This window comes from Nomia melanderi, chromosome 5 (assembly GCF_051020985.1).
Source record: "Nomia melanderi isolate GNS246 chromosome 5, iyNomMela1, whole genome shotgun sequence".
Taxonomy (NCBI): domain Eukaryota; kingdom Metazoa; phylum Arthropoda; class Insecta; order Hymenoptera; family Halictidae; genus Nomia; species Nomia melanderi.
In genome coordinates, this window is record NC_135003.1 from 14873009 (window position 1) to 14899297 (window position 26289).

The following is a 26289-nucleotide window of genomic DNA, read 5'->3' on the forward strand; positions in this document are numbered from 1 at the left end:
CGGTGGAAAACGTATCGCTGACACGCGGAACGACGTTGTCCGGAGGAGGACTCGGCGGGTCGAGGAGCAACGTTCCAGGCCGGGATCTAGGTGGATCCCGATGGCTCTGTTACTCCCGGGGCTCTCCGCGCCGCGCCGCGCCGCGTCGCTGGCGAACGACCCCCCGGCGGGCACTATCGTAACAAATGTGCCCGTTTGCATAACACGACGACGAGCAATTCGGGTAGGTTTGACGGCGCGCGATATAGACCTTTAGCCGACGGGAGAGAGACGGCGAAACGGTGATAGAGGGAGCCGGAGGACGGCGGAAGGGAGGTTGAATAAGAGGAAGAGGGAGAAAGAGAGAAACGCGAGGGTTGGAAGCCATCTCCTTCCAATCCCCGGGGACTCTCCTGTATAATCTATGCCTGCGGACGGCCAATGCCGAGCGGAGGGAGCCGCGGACGGAGGGTACGCCCATCCCCGATCAGCCAGGTGGATTTACTGCCGATCGGAATTACGATGTTTACGCTCGCGTAACGATCGCGGCTTGATTTACCGCCGCGGCCGATTTGCCGCGGTACTCTAATTGTCGGCCGGTGCTTACCGATTACTGACCCTTCGGGGATCGTTCGCCGTAGAGCGGCGTTCAGTCGTTTTTCCGTCCGGTGCTCCGGTTCGTAGGAGACACCGGCAGGGAGGCGAGGGAACGCGGGACTCGCGTCTCCCGGGACACGGTGTAATCTTACGAGACGATTGCCTCGGAATGGGAAGTTGTCGTGCCGTTACGCGACCCTTCTTTTCTAGGAGCTACTATCCACCCTCCCACGCCGCCGAGGCACGGTGCGAGCCGACTCCGCGCTGGGCTGGCGGAGGGGGAGCGAACGGAGCCGGTGAATAAAGAGTAATTTTTAATGACTCGGGGAAAGATTTAGAGCGCAATTAACATCTGTAATAACAGGCTGTTAGCTTTGTCAGGAGCCGTAACGGGAGGACGATGTCGAGAGATCGTTCCGACCGGTAGAGTGGAACGAGCAATAGTTGTCCGGATACTGGCTTCTGTAACCGTGCTGGAACGGCGTCTGGGAATTGGATACTAGATGAGGATGACTTGCTGCTCGGCTTCCAGTTCGGGTTCGTTCGTTCGATCGGGGGATAGGGAATTCGTTTCGACGACTGTGTTGCTCTTACATCTGACACTCGATTTCTCTTTATTTCTAAGGGAGATTACGAAGCTGATGAGACCAAGAGACGAGTGTACTATATGTAACATTGAAACGAAGTGGAATTAAATGGTGAGATAATAGTAGAAAAATAAACGTTCAGAGATAGTAGTATATTACTACTTTCAAACATCCGATACCACAGACGTCCGTAAAACACATTCCCGCGACACAACGAGCCATCTCCGAATAAATGAACTATCAAGAGAAACCGAGGACGGCCAGCATCCATTCCCCGATGGATCACCGGGAATCGTCTCATCTCGAAGCGCAAAACCTCCTCGCAGCAAATTCGACTCGAAAATTCCGTAGTTGCCGCATAGCCGCAGGAGCCGCCGCGGGAACCGCGCGCACACGTACACCGCGAGCGATTCGGTGGCCGGATATCGCGCGAGTACGTCGCCGTGCTCTTTCACGGTACACCCCTGATACAGCTTATCACGACTTTTATCCCTCGATAAAAACTAAAGGCTCCATTCCCAGCTTTTGTACCGTCCCGCTGCTCCGCTGGAAGGATATTACGCCTCTTCTCTTTATACTTACGTACGTGAACAACCCGGGGCCGGTAGTCGTGTGCGCTGCTCCCGCGCGCGTGTGCGTGCGTTCGCGACCGTCGAGCTCGATGCACACCTACACCAGACACTGCGACAGGCTGTACGCGTATCGTTGTCGTGCGCTTCGCAGACATATTTGGCGCTCCACGTTGGTCGTACGGTTGGAAACCGCTCCCCGCCGCAGCCTGCCGCGGGTTTCGTCGATAGTGATGGGTTCGAGTTCTCCCCGGCTCGCAGCACGAGCAAAAAGAGACATCGATCCGTTGGAATCCCGCGGGCCGGTTAATTGGGGCATAATTAAAGGCCGCGGTATCGCTTAAGGGACCCTAAAAGTGACAATTCTTTGCCCCCGGCGATTAAACGCAATACGAATCGCTTGATATTTATACGCCGGACCGTCCTCCCGCCACCCCGCCGCGCCCCACCGTCGTCTGTTTCAGTGTTGGCGCGGAACCGCAGATTATTACCTTAATTCCACCGGTACGTGGGCTTAACGAGCTCTTGATCGGGGAAACGATAGCTTTCGCGCGATTCGATTATATTTAATCCAATTCGGAGCACAGTTTGTGTAATAACGATAGCCGGGGGACGGCCGTCTAATGACCGATACGGAAATATTAGCGGCGCGTTCGTTTAATTGCCGACGATCACTTCCTCCGGGACATCGGTTTCGCTTAATCTTCCTCGGTTTATGTCTCGAACGGTTCTTGACGATCCGCAAGCAATTCGAGCGTCTTTGTAGATCGGCCCCGGGGTGAATCGGAATCGTCGGGAAGTTTACTTTGACTGTCGTGGATTTTATTGGGTAGGAGCTGTTTAGAAAATTTTATTCCGAGCTTTATTCCATTCTTGCCTGGGATGGAGGGTATCGTATTACTCGCTGTACGCTGTTGGGAGATGCTGCGATGAGTAGTTCGGGGTTTTGCACCCCTTCTCGAGTAAACTCTTATTCCGGGTGTCATCCTATTGTGATCTCTGAATGGACGTTTCTGCGAGTCGCGTTATTCTCTCTATATTGAATATTCGTAAGGAACACCAGCAATTTGTCCCTTTTAGCGAACGAAATCATAATGGTTCCTCCAACTTTCGTACGTACGATAACCTTTCTAATCGAAGCTTCACAGCGCCCGCGAGCGAGTCATCTTTTCCTCGAAACTCGGTGCAACTAATCAAACACTTCCAAATACTATTGCAAATCCTCCGAAAATCTGTAATCCGCCGGTGAACCGTTTCCCTTTCCAAACAATCCCATCCCCCCGCAACTAATTCCCCCCGGAAACCCCATCTCGCCGACACACATCATCGCGGGATTCATTCCCGAAAAAGTGCACGGCTCACGCCGAAATCCCCCGATACAATGACAATTCCCGTTTCCCGTGGATCCGGGGGAAAAAGCGTCGATCCCGGTCGCGCACATCCACCTACGTGGAAGATAGCCGCATGATAATGTAATATCATTCAGTCCATTGTTGCGCGTTTCTTCCGGTCGTCAGCCGTGCCATCGAGCGTGCACTTCCCACCCCCGTCGGGCTCCAGTTCGAAATCGAAAATCGGATCGTAGCCATCGTCCGCGTCGATACCGATACATCCACACCCGAGGACCGGGCGCACACCTACACGTCCCCCGCGTGCACGTGTGCGCGCCATCCGAGAGAACGTTCCCGTAGCTCGTGTCAGGCTGATGGTGGTCGTCGAACGAAGGGGGCGAGGAGGGACACCTGGCCGACATTGGTGGGGGTTCGGCGTGGCGGGGAGGGGACGAGTTATAACAGGGGAGGGTGGAATCGTTACTAGGACCCTGGCAGCGCATGCGCCAGGGGATTCCCCTTTGTCCGCGCTCGGCTCGCCCGAGACGGAGAAGGACGGAGCCGGGACGGAGAAAGATGGCTGCAGAGGCGCAGGGGGTCGCTACAGCTCCCGGTGGAATTCGCCTATCTTGCGACTTTTATTATACGTATGTTTGCCCGGCCAGCTCTTCTCGAGTCGGCTGGTCGCAGGAGAAGCCTCCCGGCCCGCAGATTTCGCAACGTTTCGGTCGATCGGCGAATTAGGAGGATGGCTCCTTGCGCCGTTCGAGAAACGGCCACGGCTTTCTTTTAGACTCCCACGAAGAACCCCGATCTTCGGCTCGGCTTTTATTAAACTCCTTAAGAGAAGTTCTCGATGGATCTTTGGACACTTCGGAAATCCGTCGGGTTAGGGGACGGTTTAGGGGATGTTCGTCGTAATCGAGAAATTATTTAAGAGACTTTGATGGATTCTTTGATAAGGTGGACGAGATTTTAGTCGAAATGATGGATGGAAATTGTTATTTGTCTGATAAGATGGTTAGCAGTTTATTAGGAAAATAGGGAGGACGTTATATACAAGCTTCCTTGGAGTATAAAAGCTCAGAGGCTAAAGCTTTTAAGCTCCCAAGGTTAAGACGGTGATTAACAGTTGCTAGATACGCTATCCCAGTGGCTATAATTGAAAGTCGTAAACGGATGATGTAACTACGATGGCGCCGATATGGGTCCGATTCTAGTTGACCTCACCCAATTCCAGTTGGCCGAGGCATCGAGGTTCGAATGGTTTCTCTAAAGTAGCCTAGAGCACGATCCTCCTGCATGCCCGAGAGAAATGTCAACGGAATTGTTTAGACACCCCGAGGTGGCTGCGCGAGGGAATTTCGTCAGTCTCTATTATCGACCGACACGGAAAACACGCGCGTAGGCGGACTACAAAGTGGCGTCGTTCGACGTCCACACGGGGAAACGGTGTCCGACGACGCCGGAGCAAAAAGAGGGAGCCCCGATTCCGATCCTTATTCCCGTTCGTGATGCAGCTACGAGCCGATAGATAAACGGCCGCGATAAAACCGCACCCTCGGAATTATTTGTATCGGATTTACGAGCAAGTTTTCGTCGATCGTTCCTCCATCCCCGGACACGAGTGGAGGAGCCTTAACCGTCAACTGGCTTGGCGCACACCTAGACCGGACATTATCCGTTTAGTGGGGCCGAAGATGGCGTTCGCCTTGAACTCAATAACGCCGGTTACGAGCCGGAATGAACTTGGTTGACCTTAAATTACCGGTTAAATATATGTAGATGGAACGGTGGCAGCGTTCTTCACGGGCTGAACTAGGCCAGAGATCAGCGCCGGCAACAACCGCTTCCTCTTCTCCATCTCTTCGCACGAAACGGTTGATTAATCAATTGACGGGGATCGTCTGAATTCGACGTGGCCGCGACAGCCGCCGCGAAATCTTGCTCCTCGCTTTTGCGAATCAAACATCGTCGAACAATTCTGCGTTCACCTATTAACTCGGGAAACGAGTTAACTTGTCATTCGAATGCTTCGATCGTTCCTCGTTTATTTACTTCGCTGGACATTCTCTATTCTAATGATATCGTAGCGTCGTTAACAGCGCGTTTAATCGATTGAGCCATTAAGAATGCAATAGATTTCCGTAGTCTCTCCTCTCGAACCGTTACGGGTTCTCCGATAGCGATTCTAGGCTTGAATTAATATATCTTCCAACTCCACCTATTCGAACGTCGAACCTTCATAGAAACGGACGCTCCGAAACAAGCCGATCCGAGTCCCCCCGGACGGTAGGCTCATCCAACATTCTCCTCCGTGGAACCCAAGAAGAAGAAGAAAAGAAACGGGACTCACTTTACACCGGGGGCAGGGTAGTTATCTCGGACAAGTATATCCAAGCTCCGCCATAATATTTTCCTACGCTCCTCCGACGTTACGATCGACCCACGATCAGCCGGATTCGATGGAGCGATAATGTCCCGGCCAATATGTACATCCTTGCCCTCGTGCATCGATTCGATGGGGGAGGGGGTGAGGGGCCGGCAAACACATTTCCCCGGCGAAGGTTAAACACCCCGGAGCTGTAAATTCCGAAATATCCGAAGGATTCCGGAAGTGGCGCGGCCCTCGGGAGGAAGCGAGGCTGGAAGGGGGGAAACGTTCTTGAGGGTCGTGGTAGGGCGACGTAACAGGGACTAATGTCGTAAAGCCGCAACGTGCTCTGATTAAACATTATGTGGGTCCTAACGTTTCTCACCGCGGCGATAGCCACTTCTGCTTTCACCGTCGCCCACACCGCCACGATCTTATCCCTTCAATTGCTTCTTTCAATAAGGGACGTGTCCTTGCCCTCCCGCCTCGCCCCGCCCCGCCCCGCCTCGCCCCGCCGAACGCCTGGCGAACGTTCTAATTAGTATGGATTAAGCGTCATCCGATGGGTGTTCAGTCGCTGGCGCCACGCACCGCGGGGATCTACGATTGGCCGTCCATACCTCGCGCGAGGACAGTTACTGGCGTTGAATGCGAAACGCGAGTGATCGTACGCGAAACGCCTGTCAGTTTGTTGTTTAAGGCGGCTGCGGGAACGTTGAATAGCTATTGTTTACCGGTGTTCCGTTTACGGCGACGTTGCTACTTCAATAAATTCAGTATCGATGTCACGGTATGATTCAATAACTTAGACCCCGACAGGATCAGATTTTCCGATTAATTTCTACTCGCACGAACAGCTAACGTTAAATTAACATCTTCCAACAACTCTATCCTCTTCGAGCTACCTTAATCCCCAACTCAATTTCACCGTAAACAACGACCCACACTATTCAAACGACTCGAATAAGTTCCATCGATACCACAATCATCGACAACGCGCTAGAAAACTCCGTCCGACGCGACCTCCAATTAAACCATTCAACGATGAGTTTTTATAATCAGCCGGCTCCCAGCATCACCGAAGACGGTCCCGCGTCCTCCTTCTCATAGCGCAGTAAAAACGTTTATAACCCGGTGGACGGGCGCCGGCTGATACGGCCCGTTCGCCGTGTACTTTCGAGCATTTTAAATAACAATCGGAACGGCGCGGGCGCGGCGCGCAGCCAGCATAAAACACTGCTACCGTGTTGTGCCACTGCTCCGTTGATGAGCAATAATTTCCTGGACGTGTCGGTACACCTTTTCGGGACGCTCCCCGCCGGCGCGTCTCTGCGAGTATCTTTTTCGGAAGCGGCGGCGGCGGCTCTACGTCGGATGCTCTAAATTGCGCGGCCACGACTTTTATTAGCGGAAAGAGGCAACCGGCGGCATTTGCATGTAATGGTGCGCGGCAGGGATAGGGCGGGAGCGAGCAAGATGGACAGAGAGAGAGTAAGGGGAAGAGAGAGAGTGAGAGAGGTAGAGGGATGAGATGGGCTAGCCAGAAAGAGGAAGAATGTCGGAAAATATGGGACGGAGTTGGGGAAGGGGCGCGGAAAGACGGCCGGCAGGGAATGTAAGGGCGTAATTAGAGTTTTAGGGGTTCTATAGGGTGGTTGCTCGCACCACTCCGCGTACGGGGTGGTTGCGCGTTAGTCAGGACGTAGAAGAGGGTAGCACGCCTCCCTTACGACTCTTACGAGGGGCGGAATGTTTGCCGACGGCGTTCTAATACGTCATTCTTTATTGCAAAATTAAAATTTAATCCCGGCCCTGTATCGGCGCCCCCCCTCTGCCCGCCGCCCCCGCCCGTCCGCGCGGCGGATTACGTGTATTTTAAGATTGGCGTGTTGCCGACCGGTTTATTTTCGCGAGCCACGACCGCCCCGATACTCCGGCCGAGAATTATGCGAGCACCGTGACACGTAATTAGCGCGTGCACTCTTTCCGCGGTAAAAAACGGCCGGCCGAGGGGATAAATATGCCCGATTGTATTTTTGGTATTATCCGAAACGCGTCCGGGGGTTGCGCAGAGTCATCCGTGCAGTTTCTGAATCAAGCGAGCTAACGGAGCCGCTCGGAAATTTGCGGCTTCGATTAATCGACCCGCTGTTCTCTTTCTCTCGAGGCTGCGCGGGGATCCCCGCGATGGCGGAACTTCGCGCCGATACCTTTGAGCCCGGTTAAAACTTTATCGTTTAATATCTTCGGAACTGTTCCGGGAAACTTGGCCACGGGAACGGGAAGTTCCGGTGTCATTATGAAATTCGAAAAATGAAAAAACCGCCGCGGGAATCTGGCGCGCCGAGGCTCGCTCGAGTCGCTTTTATCTTCGGCAAAGGTCGTGCTCTTAAAATAAAGATTGTATTTTCGAGGATATACTCTTTAAAGAGTCGCGAGCAACGATACACGGAGAAGCGGCGTTTCGTTGAGGACTCGCGCTCGTTCGCGAGTGAATTCCATTCGTCCCAGTCACTCGAACCGGTATTTAACGAACGGCGAACCGAATTCTGTAAATTGCACCGTTCGCAGCGGAACGTAACGCCGAAATAAAATGTTCGCGTCGTTCGCCGCGCGTTCCGTACGTCTCATTCTAGCCGGAAAACGCGCGGGGCTGTTATTAAAAATAATCGGGTCGTAACAGCGGCCGCTCGGGTTAATTACAAATTCGTGTGGCGACAAATCGGTGAGTGCGCCCGCGCGATTCCCGCTGACGCGTCGTAACGCTGTTTCGCATTCGGCCGGAGATTTATTGGAATGGCTGCGGGACATCGACGATTTGTCGGCTTTATGCTGTTTCCAGCAACGCTCGCAACTCGGTCGTTACAGTGATGCAATTTACGCGCGCGCCGCTATTGCATTCGCATTATCGCGCGCTGTTTCGCCTCGCTCGGCGCGTCGCTCGCCGGGAATGGGAGAAAGGGAGGGAAGAGTGGCGCGGGAAATTCTTTCTCACGTACCGTTTCGCTCGCCATTAGCTCCTCGAGCGTTGCGATTGGATGTCGGGGCAGTTAAAAGTGTCCTCGATTAACGAAATCGAAAGGTGCACTGTCCGCCGATGCGACGGTGATTTATTTATTCACTTAGCGATGGCTGCGTGGGATTGAAATTTTTGAGCGATCGAGAGCAACAAGGCGAGAGATACCGGAATGCTATAAAATGGTCCGATAAAATTGATTTATGCGCAGTCGTACAACTGTTAAAGCGTTTCGTTACTTCCATTGAGAAGGACGTGATTCTATGGTATAAATCGAAAATATTTTTTCACTGTTCTAAATGGAGTACAGTGCGGGTGTTCGTCTCGATGAAAATAATTCCGCGACGAATGAATTATTGATCGGCACGCCCGACAGACGCGGGATCGCAGACACTTCGCTCTAAATAAAGAAACATCTCGCGGAACGCTCGCCGGTAACGGCGTTGCGCGAAACATCGTTCCCCGATACAATGAAGTATCGCGAAGAACGACCGCCTCGTTACCTGAGACGCTTAATTGCCGGCCAAGCGGCGTTTATAGGGTCAAGCGTCGAGCGGAAAAGCCCGAAATTACATAAAGTACAAGCGGGGCCTCTCTTCCGCGAAACGACCCATTACCCGGGAGTAAATCCGGCCAAGTGGCAGCCAATACAGAAGATTAACTTCATCTCTCTTAGCGTGCATCAATGTGTTCAGATGTCCATAAAATTCAGGAGTCGGCTGCGCGTCGGCCATTACCCCTCGATCATTTACATATCGCTTCCCGTTTTACCGAACGAAACCCAATCCAATCTCTACTCGCAGCGAGAGGAGAGATAGAGGCTAAAAATCGAGCCACGATAAAAAGAAAGAGAAGCGGCCGGGGAGAAAGGGAAAAGACCGAAAAAAGACGGGACAGAAGCGAAACGAACAATGCGGATCATCTTTCTCCGCTACGTGGCGGTCGTAAACACCGATAATTCCTGGTCACCGTCCGTGGCCGCGAAAACAAAGAATCCTTTTTTCGGGAATATCGGTATCTGGGCTGTGGCCCCTCGCGCCGCGCCGCTCGTCCGCTCGCTTTCTCGCTCGTGGTCCCCTCTTATAAATTTCACTCCCAAGGTGACTTTACAATTTCGTGGGAGATTAGAGCCGCTATTGGCCGCTGGCGGGGGAGGAGGAATAGCTGCACAGTCGGCCGCCATGTAGATACGATTCCACACACCGTGAAAGGCACCGCCATGTCGCGCGCATCTGGCCGGAGACTCGATCTCTCCCACACTCGGACCGAGCTCGACGAACACGCGCGCGTCTACGTCGGTGTGCGAGCAACGTCCCTATCGGCTCCGCGGCGCGTCGGTGTGCGTGAGGCAGATACACGCCGGATAATGGGAGGCACCCCTTATGGATGACGTTTGGGCTCCACCGGGAACAATGGAGCGAACTTCCCCCTCTCACCATCCATCCTTGTCGGAATCCTTTATTGCCACCCGGTATATATACGAACGTTGTACCCTCATATATACGCTCATCCCTCCTCCCTCCGCCACCCTCGGCGAGCACGCGTGTAAGTACGCGCGCGAACGTGGCCCACAACTCGCCCACAGACCAACACCGACCTGCGGACTAGCTGTCCGGCCAATCGGGATTTAAGCCTATTGGTTAGCCGTGATGGAAGGTATGCGAGCCCACGCACACTCGCAAGTGACGAAGGAGTGCGTGAGCACCTGTGCGCTCGTTTCGCCCGGCCGGCCCCCTTGTTTTTCTCGACCTTTTTACCCGGGGACGGGATTAAAGACACCCACGTCGCGCCGCGACGAGCCACTCGCGCCGGTTCCCCTTGAGAATGCCTCGCTGCGGACTACTCGGGACACGAGAGGAGCACAATGACTCGCAATGAATCATTGCGCGCGATTCCGTTTGATCGGCGCGCGGATAGCGATGCATTCTTGGTTTTCTTGGCGCGAGCAGTTCTCCTCGCAAGCTATGTGGAATATTATTTTCCCTTTCGATGCGGACGTTGCGTAGGGTTCGTTGGTGTCTTTGGAGAATCGCAGGGGAGTAGTAACGTTGAGATTGTTTAATCGTATCCTGGAACTTGGGATTTGTAACGGTTGACTCCGAATGTCGGTTCGTCTTGAAGTTTAGATTGCTAAACTTCGGTTCATAGTAATTACGGGTCTCCGCTTCTTTACGAAAGAAACCAACAGCGACGAGACTTATCGGAACAACTCTCTTTCCAAAGAACCGTCTCGAAGCAGTGCAATAGACCGTTTACTCTCCCGTGAAAAATCATCGTCTATATCTCGGCTGCTGTCACAATCGGAAAATGGCTGGAGAACAATACGATTTGCAAATTGATTCGGATTTCATGTAATTTATATACAGCTACTGGTCTCGGCTAACAAGAGAGGGCATTCATATAAAATGATCCGTGGGTAAGAGGGCCGTAGCTCTTGAGAACGGGCGCAATATTTCCGAGCCGGCTTTTAGGCTGCCGGCAGATGGATGAGTCTACTTTCACGAGATTGCATTCGCCTCTATCTTTTGTCCCGTTCCCTCCCATAAATAGCCGGGCGAACGGGGCCGGGCCCCGGGACACTTTCCCGACATTGGAGCAGAAATCTCCCGGTGTCGATGACGCGTACGCTCATGCGACACACGCCGGCCACGAAAGAAATATCCTTTATCGCCGCCCACGCGCTGTCGAGCGGTCCGCATTCCCTCGGATATGCATATCGCCGGCGCGCACCGCGCCATTATTCATGCGCGCCGACGGACCCGCGAACGCAACATGGCCGTGTCTAGGATCCGGAACAGGAACGACGAGTTCCATGAATAGATAACGCGATTACGCGACGCGAGCGACGCGAGCGACGCCGATCCTTGTCCCCTGACGGGCAGGGTTTCTTTTCAATAACGCCTCTCCATCGAACGTTAACCTACGCGTCGGGGGGAACGAGTTAACTCGTCGACACTGCCTTTCAGCCGACTCGCGATTTCCCATCTACTTTAGTGTCTTCATCGCGACGCGTACCTTGAAACCGGGATTCAGTCCTATTTAATTACTTTATCGCTAATACATTGCTCTCGATATGTAATTACCGTGTCTCGAAAAATATACTCGCCGTCTTCTCGAAGTTCCAGTCCTGCGAGGGCTTCCTTTAATTTCAGAGCGAGCTACTTGAAACGAGATACCAGCCGAGCAGACAGGAAGCGTTAATAGAGGGAACAGCGGTTCTTTGAACCGGACATCCGAAAACTCCATTTCGACTGACACTGAACCCTACCCGAGCTAATGATCTCAAGGTTACGCGTGCGGAAAGGAGACGTTAGGCTGCCGTCCAAGCTCCGCTTCGCGTCTCGCTATTAGAGAAACGCGATGCGAAGTGACAGATCCCTCGAACAATCTTCCTATCCCTCTGACACTAGAATCATCGTAGCACTCGGGTATTCCCGAAAACTCACGAAACCGACACTAGCAATTTCAACAACCGTTAGCGCGCTGCATTACCTCACGATTCCCCGAAGCAAACTCGCATCGGCCAAAGCAGGGCCAACCTCGCCGAGTCCCGAAAGACTTTCTTCGACTTTTAATCACGTCCCGGCCGTCTAAAAAAAACCGTCGTATGACCGACGGCTAATGTATTCGGATACGTGACATCACATGGCAGATATGCACGGCTGTCCGGCGTCGTTCGAGGAATTCCATAGACAATGCCGGCCGAAGGTGCGAAAGGAGCAGCGGCCGAAGGAAGATCGAGAGAGAGAGAGCCAGTCCGCGGAGGAGAATAAAAAGAGACAACGGAGCGCGCGGGGAAGGGGGGACCGTTCAGCATGAACGAAAAACCGGCGAACGCCTAGGTTCGAGGGAACGCTCGCAAATCGTCGCGCGCCGGGGCTCGGGGACGCTGGGCGTCCCTCTTTGTTCGGGCGGCGGGTCCTTCGGGTACCCGCGCGTCGGATCCATTCATAAATATCTCAAAACGGCTTAATTTCGCGGCGCTGCGGGCGAATAAAATCTCCGGCCGGTGAAAAATGTGGACAGCTCCTCCGCGAGAGGAGACGGCTGCCGGAGCGGGGGGGACAGCGGGGGGACCGGGAGAAGATACGGCCCAGCCACGACCCACGAATCGCTTGATCGCCGTCTCGGGTCACTGCAGAAACCTCGGCTAGAACGGCCGAACGAAACCGGAGGGGAACGATCTCGCGCGAGAACGAGACGCACGGACAGCGGGAAAAATGTCCGCGATAACTCCGCCGACGACCATTCTACCGTGCTCTCTTTCTCTCTCCCCCCGGCGACCGCGGTCGTTCCTCGACGCAATTCCAGCCGGCGAACAGCCAGCGCGATTTATCCGGCTAATCCCTCGCACTTTTCTCGCCCGATTTGTTGCCTTTCGTTAGCGCAGGTATACGTCTAGGGGCGCTAGCCGCTGAACCGCCGCCATTGCACCGGCGGCGCGGTTCCCATGAGCGGTCCGGGGCTTCTCGGAATTTCCTGGATCCGACATGGCGGATGCTCTTTCTCGTTCTTTCGACAGGATACAGCTTTAGTTTGTTTTTCTGGCTGATCTTGGAGGATCGTGGGGTTTGTTAGATGTAGAGCAAGGATTCTGGGGTTGCGATCGAAGGATGCGTGAATATATGAATTTCTATGGTGCCCGTTTTGATCGACTTTGCGCGTTTGGAACAATTTCTGTGAATTGAGATGAAGCTTGTCGACGCTTTCCGTTGTGGTTCGAAATCGACACGTCGTTGAAAGGTTTTGGAGTATTTATATAAATCGCGAGCGATGTTCTCATGGTTCTTTCCGCGCGGAATAACGTGCATTATTTCATTCACATCCGTATTCAATCTTCGAGCGCGGAACATCCACGAGAAACGAATAAGTTACTGTGCATCCCGGAAACTAATAACGCCGAGGCGATCGCCGGGAAGGTAATCCGGAAAAAAGCTGTAAATTAACGTTTTAATATACCGGTCATATAAAAATTTGATAAATTCATCTGAGCGACGCGCCTTTACGACTCGCGTCTCGGAACACACCCAGCCGGCTGTCAATATTTCTAATTCATCGGTAAATTACATTCGACGACTCCCGGGCATATTTACAACCAGAAAGCATCCATTCACGCGCTAATGTTCCCATGCTCCAGCTATTCAGCAACATCCTCAATCGCCGCGCTTAAAATACGATTTCCCATTAACCTAACGCAAGAATCCTCCATTTTCCCGCTGACGCGTAACTTATAACTCCATCAGCCCGCAACAAACCCGTTAGACACACCGAGTACCTAAGCAAATACAGACGTCTCTCCCCTGTATCTCTCTCGCGGTATCGGCCCGAGGATAATTTTCAATCGCGAAATCCTCGTTCGTTTCATTGAATCATCCTTCCATCGGCCTTCCCCCTCTTTCTCGCGTACGCGTTTAATACACCTGGCAGCGGGAGTGTAATATACGAACGAGCGCGATTCATTTATGCTAATTTCATGCGCAGATGCTTGATCGCGGCCCGATTATCGTAATCGGTACACGAAAGGGCTGCGCGATTAGATCAGCTCGTTTAACTTAAATCCTGTACTGCGTAACGAAATCGCTCGAGCGAGCCTCGCGATCGCGATACGGTGATCGCTACCGGAATGATCCACGACCCGCCGTTCACTCGTTCGGCAACCGTCGAACGGAAAGTCCAAGATTTATCCGCGAACCGGTGACTCCGGGCACCGGCTAACGAACGCGGAACCACTGATCGAGAGCGTTCGCCGATCGCTCGATCGTCGGTTTCGCGTTCAGCGAATTCCACGGGAAGCGTTTAATGGCCCACGATCTCGTTAGGACGCCGGCCGATCGGCGCGCGCGCGCGCGCTCGCGCTTTCATGACTCATCCGAATTTATCCCCGCGGAACACACGGTTGCTTTTAGCGTACAATCGCGGGCAGGAGGGCGAGAGGGGGTGGGTAGAATGCGAACGGGACGGAAAAGGGAGCGAAGAGGAGTAAAGAGGAGAACACAGGAAGGATATATGGGAGCGTTGTCGGCGTCGGCGGTCAATGAGACGCGTTACCGGCCGCGAACACGGGACGGCCGTGTTTTCGGTGGAATGATAACTCAGGGACGCGTAAATAATGCCGAATAAAACCGACAAGGTAAGTGGCGAGCGTACGACGAATAAAACTCAGGCCCGCGAATTTACCGGGCGATCGAAGCCGTTCCGGCTGTCAGTGGCCGTATCCCGTTTCCATTTCAAACTGTACACGCCCCGCCGCCGCCGCCGCGCGGCCGCAGCTCGCGCCTCCTTTCATCGTGCGTCCGTGGCGTCGTTCTATTTCCAGTCCGGTCGACTAAAGTGGACATAAAGTGCACACTATGTATCCCCGTTTATATATTAATCGATTTACGTCACGCCTGTGTGGTCCTCGTATAAACACGTCAGAATTGCACTCTGGAAATTGGAAAATCCTATGATCGCCGCTGGCCCGGGGGTGCTCGGAGGATTCTTTTAAACCGTGTCTTATAATACCGCGAGGATCCCCGGGTTCGATGAATACGATTATTGTTCGAATTCTTCCGGGCTGAAATATCGCTGGGCCGCGGATATTTATGGAGAATAAAATTTTCTCGCTTTCCCCGGGGGTGGTTCGCCGAGTTCCGCGGGGCGGGGGATACGGGAATTTATCCCGCGTGTCAGTGATTTTGTCGGGTTAACGTTGAGGCGGGAACAGCGTTCGATTTATTCGCAGGCTTATATTTTATTGTGGCCCCCCTCGTTCGCGTTTGATGCGATCGCGTAAATATTCTGGGCCTCGTCGTTCGTCTCGTCATCGATGTTCGCGCCTTCGAGCGAAGCCGGCCTCGTTACGGACCGACGATTCGTTTATTTTCGAATAAATCGTTAACGATAGAGCGAATTCGACAATCGCGGAGGAACTCGGGGATGGGAGGTCGATTTAAACGCGAGGAGGCAGCGAGGAAGGTTTAAATAACGATTTTGAAGGTAGCAACGGTCAGATTCCAGCGGGAATTTCGTTGCTCCCTCCCATTGCCAGACAGTTTTCCTCGAAAATCGCATTCCTCTCGAAAAAATATCGCTCGTAAGGAATTTATGGAGTACCGTCACGTGTACGGCGCGTATAAATTACACGTGTACCCGTGTTCACTGTCATTCTTTTGAAGTTATTGTCTGAATTTGGCGCGGAATAATAAGGCATAATTTATGAAGTGCTGACAGTAGGGGCGCGATGAATGCATTATCATTCTCAGGGAACACAGGTATTATACGCGTCCGTACAAAACTCACGCGTATAGTTGATACAGTTAAAATATATTTCACGGCTACTTTAAACCAGGAAGTCGTTCTCAACACCCGTTTACAAACTCAATAACAATATTTCTTAAAATAAACCTTGTCAATCCTTCTCCAAACTCCACAATCAACTTCCAATAGCTTCTTTCACTCGTAACTTCGCCACTTCGCCACTCCCTAAATCACAATTACCTTCCAAAACACAGTCCTCCCACCGTTCAAAACGCCCCTCCATTTTCTCCAATGGCGTCGAGAACAAGAATAAACGACGAGAGCAGCGAGCACGGTAAAACAAAAGCCTGACCGCTCAGTGGACGATGGAAAAGCAAGCAACGGACGATAACCGCGAAGCACCGTGGCCGCGATAACAGGCCGGAGCGAATGGAGCGACTTAAAATGGCCGTTAAAATCGCGTTATTGTTTTCGGCCGCGTTCGCCGGCCCCCGCGGAAGGACGAAAATCGCGCGGGCGCGCGTAGGCTCGCGTGAGGCGCGCGGTTGACGTTTAATCGCTGCGCTAGATTTACGACGGGCTGCCCTATTGCCGAATGCCATTGTTGCCAGTGTATACACCGGCGACACCTCTCCCCCTCCGATCTTTCCCTTTCATTCCGGACCGAAAACGAGCGACTGTCCGGTCCACTTGTACCGAACGCCGCTTCCGTTCTACCCCTACCACTTCCCCGCCCCTCTCTCAGACTCGTTTCCCCTCATTTTCCGATTGTAAATCGTAATCGAGTTTACGCTCGCCGTCGACACACCGTTGTTCCGACAACTCCCGCTCCCGCTGTGTCCCTACGCTGCCGTGCAACATTATGATTTTTTTATGACTCCTAACGACCGCGCTGTCCACGGTCGCAGTTGAACCGTGCCGGTCGCAACGGGCCCGACGCACGGCCAGCGCGGCAAGAATCATTCGGCCGACGTGGACGGAGAGGGGAAAACGGGGACCGGTCGTTCGCGCCGCGAAGGACGTAGTAAAGAGACTTTATATTTCGCGACACGTGGACCGAAACTCTTTGTCGGTAACCACCGTTGCCCCGCGATGTTCATCCTCGGACGGTTATGCGCGGCAATTATCGGTTAACGGTTGCGTAACTTTAATGCTCCTACGATTGAGTCCGTATGATTAACTGGTCACCGTATAAAACGAGGCTTTAGGGCTAATGTTATTTTATGCGCGCCCTCGGGTCGGGGGAATGTTAATTCGTGATTTAAAACGAGTTTAACGACCCTGTTGAAGGGCTTCCAAGTTTCTTCCCGAGTAATTGGCCTATCAACTGTTCACTTTCTTTCGGGGGTTGAACGGGCGTCGGAGGGTGGCTTCTGTGGGAACCGGTGCGAATATTCGAATTTTAACTTCGTTGATATCGAGTTTCTATTTATAAACGCTGATACTTCGAAATACGAGAGACATTTGATATTTTCGAATATTCCGAACTTCAGACGTTCGAACTTATCCAAGGTGAACGAATCAGAAGGCAGTAATGGTACGTTCAGAGAGACACACTTCCATTATCGCGGACGACACCGCGACACAGCGATTCTCCCACATACCAGTAGGCTTCGAACAATATTTCCGATCGCGCGCAGGGTCACCGAACCAGCGGGCCCGCAACATGGCGGCCGCGCCGGCAGCGTCCGAGTGACACAGAAGCTAACGAACTCTCCGATGATTTTTATTTCAGCGGCACGACGGTATGCACCTTTCCCTGCGCGATTGCGAATTCCCGGCGCGCGGCTCGCAGCGATTTCCATGCGTTTTTCACGGGATTGCGCAATCGGCGTTTCTTGCGTCAAGCGCCGACAAAAAGCCCCGCTAGATATTCCCGCGGGTATTTAGCCGGGTTTCGTCATCGCCGGCCGCCGCGGCGGCAGGATTGCCGGCGCGAATAAAAATATGAGGACTGACAAGTGTTGCGGGATCGTTTCCCCCGATCTCGATACCGAAGCGGCTCTCGGTGCAGGCTTTGATGGCCGTGATGGTCAACCTGACGCCGACGTTAACTGTCCCGGAAGCGATTTATTGCTCCTCCGGTTATCGCTTCGGGGGTTGAGCCTCGCTGAAACCGAAGAGCGCGTCTGCGGCGCGCGACACGCGGGGTGTGTCCGCCGAAGGGAGAAAAGGGAAACACACCGGGGGAAAAAAACTTTCTCCGCGGGCTCAGGGAGAGAAAAAGTTCCGTGATTTACTGACCGGAGTCTTCTTTTTATTGGCCGCGGCCAGATACCGGCACAATTTTATTAGTGCATTATCAGCATTATTATCTGCTTTATTATGTAGGAACGAGCGTGCGCGGGGCAATTAATGTAACGTGCGCTGAATTATTGCGCCGGAGAAAGGAAACAGTAGCCGGGAATTTGATCCCGACGTTCGGGACGATTAATACAATTTAATTTTTACTCGTGCGCTCGGTGTCGGATGAATAAAAAAATAAAAAGAGAACTCGCCACGCGGTTTCGTTCTACGATCGTTAGGAGGCTTGTCCGGAGGTTCGAGGAACGAAACGGAAAAAGGAGGCGGAGAAAGAAGGCGAGGAGAACAAACTAGTTTCCTTATCTCGGCGTATTCGTTAGTCGAGGCTCCTTTATCTAGATAACGAATCTGCCGATCGCTGAGTTAAGTACGGCGAATAAATGACAGAGATAATAAAGCCGAGCGTGTTCCGCCGAGCGAAATGAGGTACAATGATAAGTGGCCGGGAAAGATAAGGAAATATTATAGCAAAAACCAAGTACAGCTAAATGCCGCTGTAAAGCTGCCATTAACTGTTTTTAATTGCCTTTTATCTGTATCTACCAATTATAAATAATTGACGGTCCGTACACGGACAATAATTATTTATGTTGCCGTGATTAAGTTCCTCGGCCGTGTCTATCATTCGGGGGACGAGTATTAAGGCTTCTTGCGCAGTCGTCCATTGGAAAGTTTTAAGTGGGAAGATAGTCGCTACTGGCCCCCGGGGGCATGGAAACACACGAAAACAATAAACGTCGCGGGATATATAGTTTATTAATTAATAGAGAATTTCGAACCGCTCGCGAGGGGTTCGCCGCGGCAAGAAACTCGCCTCTTTTTTTGCGACGATTCAATTAATGGGCGTCTATTAGCCGAAGAAAAATCGATAATCGTCCAATTATTCGACTAATATCTGAAATAATGAATTTTTTCCCCGTCCGCGCGATTCCACTTGTTAAAGGATCGTTTCGCGTTCCCCTCTCCATTCTTCGAATCCCGATTTTTCCCAGCCCCCCTGTACAATCTGACATTTTTCCCTGGATTCTGTATCGTTGCGCGTTTAATCCCCATTAAAATTTTTTACCGCGGACCCCGTGATTTCCGCGGGCCCGCGATATTAATCCAATAAATTTCGAGGAAGGACTTTACAGTTTTTGCACCGGTCGCCCGAGTTTCGAATAAATTCACCGAGGGTGAGAAGATTGGGGGGCGAGGGGATCGTGGCGGTGGCATTGATAGAATCTTGGTAGTCCGGGCTGCGTAGGAGGAGGGCAAACTTCCGCAATATCCTCGTCTAACGCGGAGGAACCGGCGAAGCGCGGTGTGCGGCCACCGAAAGCAGATATTAAACTTAATATATAGCCGCAATTAGGCGCAGGCCTTCGCCCTTCTCGTTTACTGGCTGCCGTGTTATGCCACCGTGTCACTCTCCCGCCCTCTGCCAAATGGACCGCCGGGTGTCAACTATAAGCTTCTTTGTCCCTAAATCACTCGCAGCCTACCGCTAATTAGCGGGAATTCTTGGACGCGGGTCGCACGAACACGAGCGATCGCCGTCGACCTTTTTGCCCCCCGAGCTTCCAAGGGTTGTTCGTTCGTTCGTTCGCATTGTGCATAATTTTCGCTGAGATAATAATCATTAAGATAACAGACGGCACTGTGCTCCGCGAGATTTAATCAATACGGTGCGCGTAATTCAATGAAACGCATAGTTTCATCATTCATTTCGAGGGAGCGTTATTGAACGTTGCCCATACGCGCACTCGATCGCTGATATTTGATTAGATGATTGACCCATTTGAGCTAGTTGTAAATTAAAATAAAGAAAGGAAAGGTTCGCTCTCGCTTTGGCCGCGTCGTTCGGTCGCGATTTATTAATCTGGTATCAAGGACGTGAATATGTAATTTCATTAGATTGGAGTAATGGGTTCATTGTTCCTGTGTAAGGCGAATTACTCGTTCTGTCTTGTTTAGTTGGATTCGGTAGCAGTGTTTCGATATAGGAATTCTTCCTTCCATCGTTATTACTAAAACGTTTCTTCGGAAAAGTCTCCATTGAAAATTCTCGAGTTCGTGATCTCTAAGCGATTATCGTTCTTTAGATACCAACGAAAACGCTTTAACCGGTTTGATAGTCGGGAATTACTTTGAAATCATATCGTCCAATTGATAATGATAAAAATCCCAGTTTCAATAACAATCCAGAAGAAAAGAGTCTCCTCTAACAAATTGTCGCAATAAAACATCCGCAATCGAAGCAATATAAATTAGAAGCGCCGATTAAAGGCGATTCGAATTTCAATCGGAATGTTTCCGTTCCCGGGCGATCATCGATTTATCAATTACCGATCGTAAACGCGAATCAATTTATCATGTTATTTGCAAACATCGCACGCGCGTAATAAATCGGGACTCTAAACCCGACGAAACGGGAGACCGATGGCTCGCCGGCAGCTAGAGGTTATCTATCGATAGACTCGTAGGCGCATATTACACGCTTCTGTCGTTATTTTCTTCAAATCGGCCGACGGGGTTATCGCCGATTTCCGATCGGAGGTTATCACCGAGAGTTGTGCGTGAAAATAACCGGGCGACTTACTCACCGCGACCGATTTCCTTTTGCAGCGGTGCTCCTTTCTCCTCGCCTGCATTCTTCGGCCTGCCGGCCGCCGTTGCCGGCGTTCCTCTCGCGTACGTCATCCCCGGCAAAAACCGTTTCCACATCTTTGACAGCGATCTACGGCGAACCGGCAAAAATTCCGTGATATTCGAACGCGAGGAGAAACTAACGCGCATCGGACGGATGTTAACCCCAGGCGGAGTCGCGCTGAAACAAACGGCCGGGAAGAGGATCACCGGAGAAACGGCGACGATTCCGTCCGTTATAAATAGACGTTCGAATCGGCTGTAAAATCCGGAAGATCGACGAGCGTTTTATTCACTTAACGCGCGCTTATCGCTGTTTAATCGCGTTGTACAAATTGGGGATGAAAAATGACGAGAGACGCGGGCAGTAAGTGCGGCGTGAATATTAAACCGACTTGGGAGAAGATTGAGGAACGGTCCAAGAGAAAGTAGGGCTTCGTAAGTACTTCTGACTTCGGGAAGTTAACAGGCTTCACGCCCAGCTTTTAACCCGCTAGGAATCCTGCCAAACGGAACGCTCGGGAAGGGGATGAAAAGGAAGAAGAGGGTTATTTGCGATCTCCGCACAAAGACTCGCTAGATCGGACAGAAAAAAAGCGAGAAGAGCTGAACGCTTTGAGCAGCGAACAGGCTTAGCAACCGGGTTCCTATCCAGCGGAGTTCTCGCCTTCGCCGGGAAGAGGACAAAAGAGGACGCTGGAAGCATAAATTTTGCATGAACATTAATCACGTCCGAATATATCGATACCAAGATCAACGCAAAAAGAATAGACAAGCTTCCTGAAGTCCCCAAGCAAGGCCACTAACATTCCACGGAACACAATCTCCGGCAAACAAGCCTTCCATCTTCCTCGACGATACTTTTATCTTCCGAATCCAGTAAGACACAGAAAAATCCCAATTCGCAGAGAGCGAACCTCAAACCTCCCTGGGAACGCCTCCGAACTTCGCCGTCAGTTTCCAAACCCACTAAAACCCAGCGGAGGTGCCATCGAGAACTAGAGGACGGAGGGAAGAAAAAGACGATTATCCGGTGAATTCTGCGTAGACATTAGCCAGATCCAGGCGAATAGTTGATAATGCTCGCGCCGGCGCTCGCAGCCGATGGGCCCTTGGATATTTATGGTCGTTGAAGTGCGGGGACAATCAGGTTCACCGGTGCTGGAGGAGCAGCGAACTCGAGTGAGGAACAGTTCGAGAGGGGTTGGTCGGCTGCGGCGGGGTGGAATGAGGCAGCCAGGCAGGGTGTGGGATGAGGATGCAGTGGAGGGTTTTCTGGCTGCTTGACTCGCCCCTGGCGTGATGTGCCGCCAGCAGGATGGAATGGTTTTCCCTCCGGTTGCCAAGGTAACCTATGGCCCACCCTTCGGAGTTCAGCAGCCACCCTGTGGTTGTGGCTGCACCGGGCCAGCGTACGTGAGCGAAACTCACGCGCACCACGGCACCGAAAAACCACGCTCGCGCCGCCGTCTCTCTCCCTCGCGCGGCGATTCCACGGAGTTCCCTCTCGCTCCGTCTGTACGCATCACCAGCACAAGCACGGCACGCAGACCTCACCCAGAGATTCGTGAACAAGCCGCACACACGACACACGCGCACACGGACGCTCAGTGACACGCACACCCATTGAATCCTGGACCGCACTGCTGCGAACGGCCATGCTGAATTCAATATCAGCATTCCCGGCATTCCCTCCGAGCTTCTCCTGTTTCTTCTCTTTTCCTCCGGTTTTTTTCTGCTGTTCTTCTTCTTCTGCCGCCGCCGCTGCTGCGTCGCTCCTTCTTCTGGTGTTTCTTTCTTGGTTTTGAATGATGAGGACCGGATGGCACCGGCTGCGCCTATCCCCCATTGAAAGTGGATGCTCGCGAAACGGCCGTTCGCGGGAAACTCGAGGGAAACCTGGGGAAACGGTTCGACTCGGGGATTCGCGCCGCCCGTGAACTCGTTTGTCTTTATTTCGCTGCGAACAGCGGGATCGGGGACGGACAGATTTTCTGGCTCGACGGAGGCGAGCAGCGGGAACAGGCCGGTTAAATATTTTAGCGCCTCCGAGATGGGTTTTCGGGAATGTTATTGGTAACTGGTTTATGGGACCGGTACAGTTGGTTACAGAAGTTCACGCGCGTGGCGGAGTTGAAATATTTAAAAGTAAACAGGGATTCTTTTGAGTACCCGTCGAGCGTGCGTGAATATTCGCTCGTGGTTTCGTATGTTTTAAATGTACCGGGTGTACGGATGTTTCGGGTAACCTATTAGCGTCTATAGATTCGTTTGGTAATGAGAAAGTGAAAGGATTAAGCAGTAGCTTCCGGATTAATGAGACTCTTCGATTGCTTGGCGAGATAAGAAACTACGGAAACATAAGGAACGGGGGTAGTAATGCGTAGGATTCGGAAAATGGATGTTACTCGGCTACCCATGTGACTGGTACGGCCATTTTTAATCCCGTCGTGCATCGGGACGCTACAAAGACGCGTGGTCTCGGTGCGTGGCACGCAGACCGCGGCGCAACACAAAATCTGGCTATCTTTTATTGGTCAGTAGCGCGTATTTGCTTCATCACGAGGCAATAATATGGCCACTCAGCGTCTTCGTGAGAATGATGGTATTATGGCTGTCCCCTCATTGCACCGGGGGAACCGGTTTCTTTAGCGACGAACCGAAAATACGAGTCTCTTGTCCCCTTCCCCTCTCTCCTTGATCCTCTCGCTGGCCGCCGTTTTTTTTTTTCCTTCGCTCGGTCTGTCGACGGTCAAAAGTAAAATTACGCTCGGGCCAATTGCGAAAATTGCTCGTGAGAAATTGATCAAGGCTCTCCTCCGGTTACGATCCGCAGACGGCCTATTTCGTTGCGTGGAACCGTGAATGGCCGAGGTGCCATTTTAAATCGTCCGTGAGCCGCTGAACCCGGACGCCGGCGACTTTGTCGACGCGTTTATTTAATTTTATTACTGTTTGCGTCTGGGCGATCGCGAACACAATTGGTAATGGCGTCGTAATGGCGCGAAAGCGTTCGCACCCCTTCTTTTTCGAAGAAAACGCGCGTGAAGTCTTGTCGCGACAAATGGAGGCGATTCCTTTAAAGAAACTTGAATCGGACGCTTCGTTCCTTCGAAAATCTGGTTGTTCGGGAGGTCTTCTCTTATTTTTGAGGCTAAAAATGGGAAATTTTTACGGAGCACGAAGTTCGTAAAGCGAGGTGACGTTTTATGGTAATTAGAACGTAATGCAGCGATTTTGCAGTATTTCTCTTGCACGCGGAGGCGTAACGAGGATCTCAAGGTGAACGTTGTCTCCGGGATTGTTTTTTTTTACCATTTGACGCGTTTCCGAAGAAACTAGTCGGGCTCGGAAAGATTAAATTCTAAACTTCCGAATTTTTTGCCCTTGTGACCACGATATTCTTTATCACCGGATTCCGGAATGCTCGTATAATGTTAAAGTTTCCTTCGCATTATCTGTGCGTGGCACGTCGAAACGATGGGAGATACGGAGGAAGACTGGGACAGAGACAAAGAGCGAGCGAGCGGGACGGAAGATATCTGAAAATAAGAACGAATGGTAATTAATCTTAGAGTAGCGTGATTAGATACGGAGTGACTGATTGGCTCGTCGTCGAAAACTGCAAAATGGACGATTACGAGTAAGGGGGCGTTTGGTGAGCCGCAAGTAGCTTAATTTCTTTCACTGTTCCAGTAATAAATATTCAACACGCGTTCTTTAATCCAAAAATATGATTTTCAACTCGTGCGCGAACTCGTCAATCTCAAGTTCCAAATTCTAATTCCTCTATTTAGAACCCAACCTAACTGTTTACACTCGATGCGCGACTGATAATCGTGATATAGTTCTATTACTTAATAAAACCAATAGTTTAATCAACGTATAATTAGAAAGAAATAAAAATACGTAACTTTTGTACATATATACATCCATTATTCGACTATGAAGGGGTTAAAGCATGGGAGTCGATCGGAACGCTACAAAACACGTAAGAGGATAACAGCGCCGTTTCCCTAGGCAATCAATTCGCCGAACAAAACGGCATTATCCCGTAATGGCTTCAACGTGTCGCGGAATTCTGTCTCCGGCGAGCTTTACGACTCGGTCGAAAGCTGCGTCGCTCGCAGGTACAAGGCCAGATGACGAACAGGACTTTTTTACCTGTTTAGCGGGGTACGCCGGCGGTGCACGACAGTTACCTAAACACCATAAAAAATTCAGCGTACCCCGTTTTACGACTTTGACTCCTGCCGGAGAAAGTTGGCCGGGGTAAAAGGCATTTCAAGAAAGGGTTCACTTTCGGTACAATGGGCCACGAGTCTTTCGGGGAAACTTTCTTTTTTTTCTCCCTCGTATCTCGGTCCCCGCTTTTCACTCTTTACTCGCCGGTTAGCTTCTTCAACCCCCGCAATAAACTGACCCATCTGGCTTTTTTTTCTCTTCTTCTTCGTCTTCTTCCGCCCTAACCCGGAAAAAGAGAAAGTGAGGAGAGAGTTAAGATTTGTGACCGCGTCGGAGGACACGCGGGAACACAGGAAAACTGCGCGTTGCGTAACGGAACGGGCACGTCCATGATAAACCCTCTTTTCCACCGGTGGAAACGGTCACGAAACGGGACCAGCCGGCGGCGGCGTTCGTGTCTCGCGGCGGATCGTGAAATACGCGACGGTTCCGCCGCGCCGACGAGCGGTCGTTCCCTCCTCGTGTCGATACTCGCGGGGACGATAAATTATTTCGCGAATTCTTGACGTATTTTCGGCGTGTCTCATCAGCGGCCGGTGGCGCAACGCCGAGACGGTCTCGTGATTAAGATTTCGCCGCGTATTTTTAACGGTTTTTTTGTCCCGGCCATGTGACTGATACCGTTTATCAAAGAATTTTAATTGAAATATACAGCGTCGAGCGTTGAGGAACTTTCGTACTGTCATCGAGTGCGCCGATGAGTAATCCACGCCGAGCGATCCTCTCGTAAACTTGATTTCAGTTTCTAACGTTAGTTCGATTTTTCGCTTGGCCCCGCGATGAACCGATCGACTCGGCCGTGCCAGGATCATTCGCAGGAATAATCGAAGCGTGAATAGTTAACCATCCGAGTCGATGTAACGAGACCACCGTGAGCTGTCCTCGTCAGATTGGCTCCCGATAAGTTAGCTTCGCTGAGAAAATGGAATATTTTGGAAACGCGTGATTATCTATCAATAGTAACAATACCAAAGGTTACGACGAATGAGAAAATGATAGGGTATAAACCACTTCGTATATTAAACCAACGGATGAATCTCGTCTTCAACATCGTCAATGATCTGTCTCGTTTTGGAACATACGCGTCGCTCTTAACTCCTTAAGAACCAGCCCCGAGTGTCTTTCAGGTGTGCTCGACTATCAGAGCACGCTGAACGGAGTTAAAAATCTTTCGAGAAACACGATAAAGCATTACTTTCGAAATTCCGTAAAGATTCTGCATCAATTGACCGCAAATAGAGCCTTAAGGAGTTAATTAGCATCCGGCCAGGCAACCCTCTGCACTCCTCGCACGCTTACACGGTAAGCGAACAGTCAAGTTCTCCCACGAACATTCTCATCACCGAGTCCACCCCTTAGATCTTTCACAGAACAATTGCAATGTAAATGTAGAGATTAGCTTGATCGATCAATTGGTAAC

The 26289-nt window shown here is 51.6% G+C and overlaps 1 protein-coding gene across 2 annotated transcripts in view; it reads left to right on the forward strand.

Moving 5' to 3' along the window:
• The window catches only part of LOC116435040 (homeobox protein abdominal-A homolog), a 360685-nt gene that overhangs the window by 328251 nt on the left and 6145 nt on the right, over positions 1-26289 (forward strand). The window lies entirely within an intron of this gene.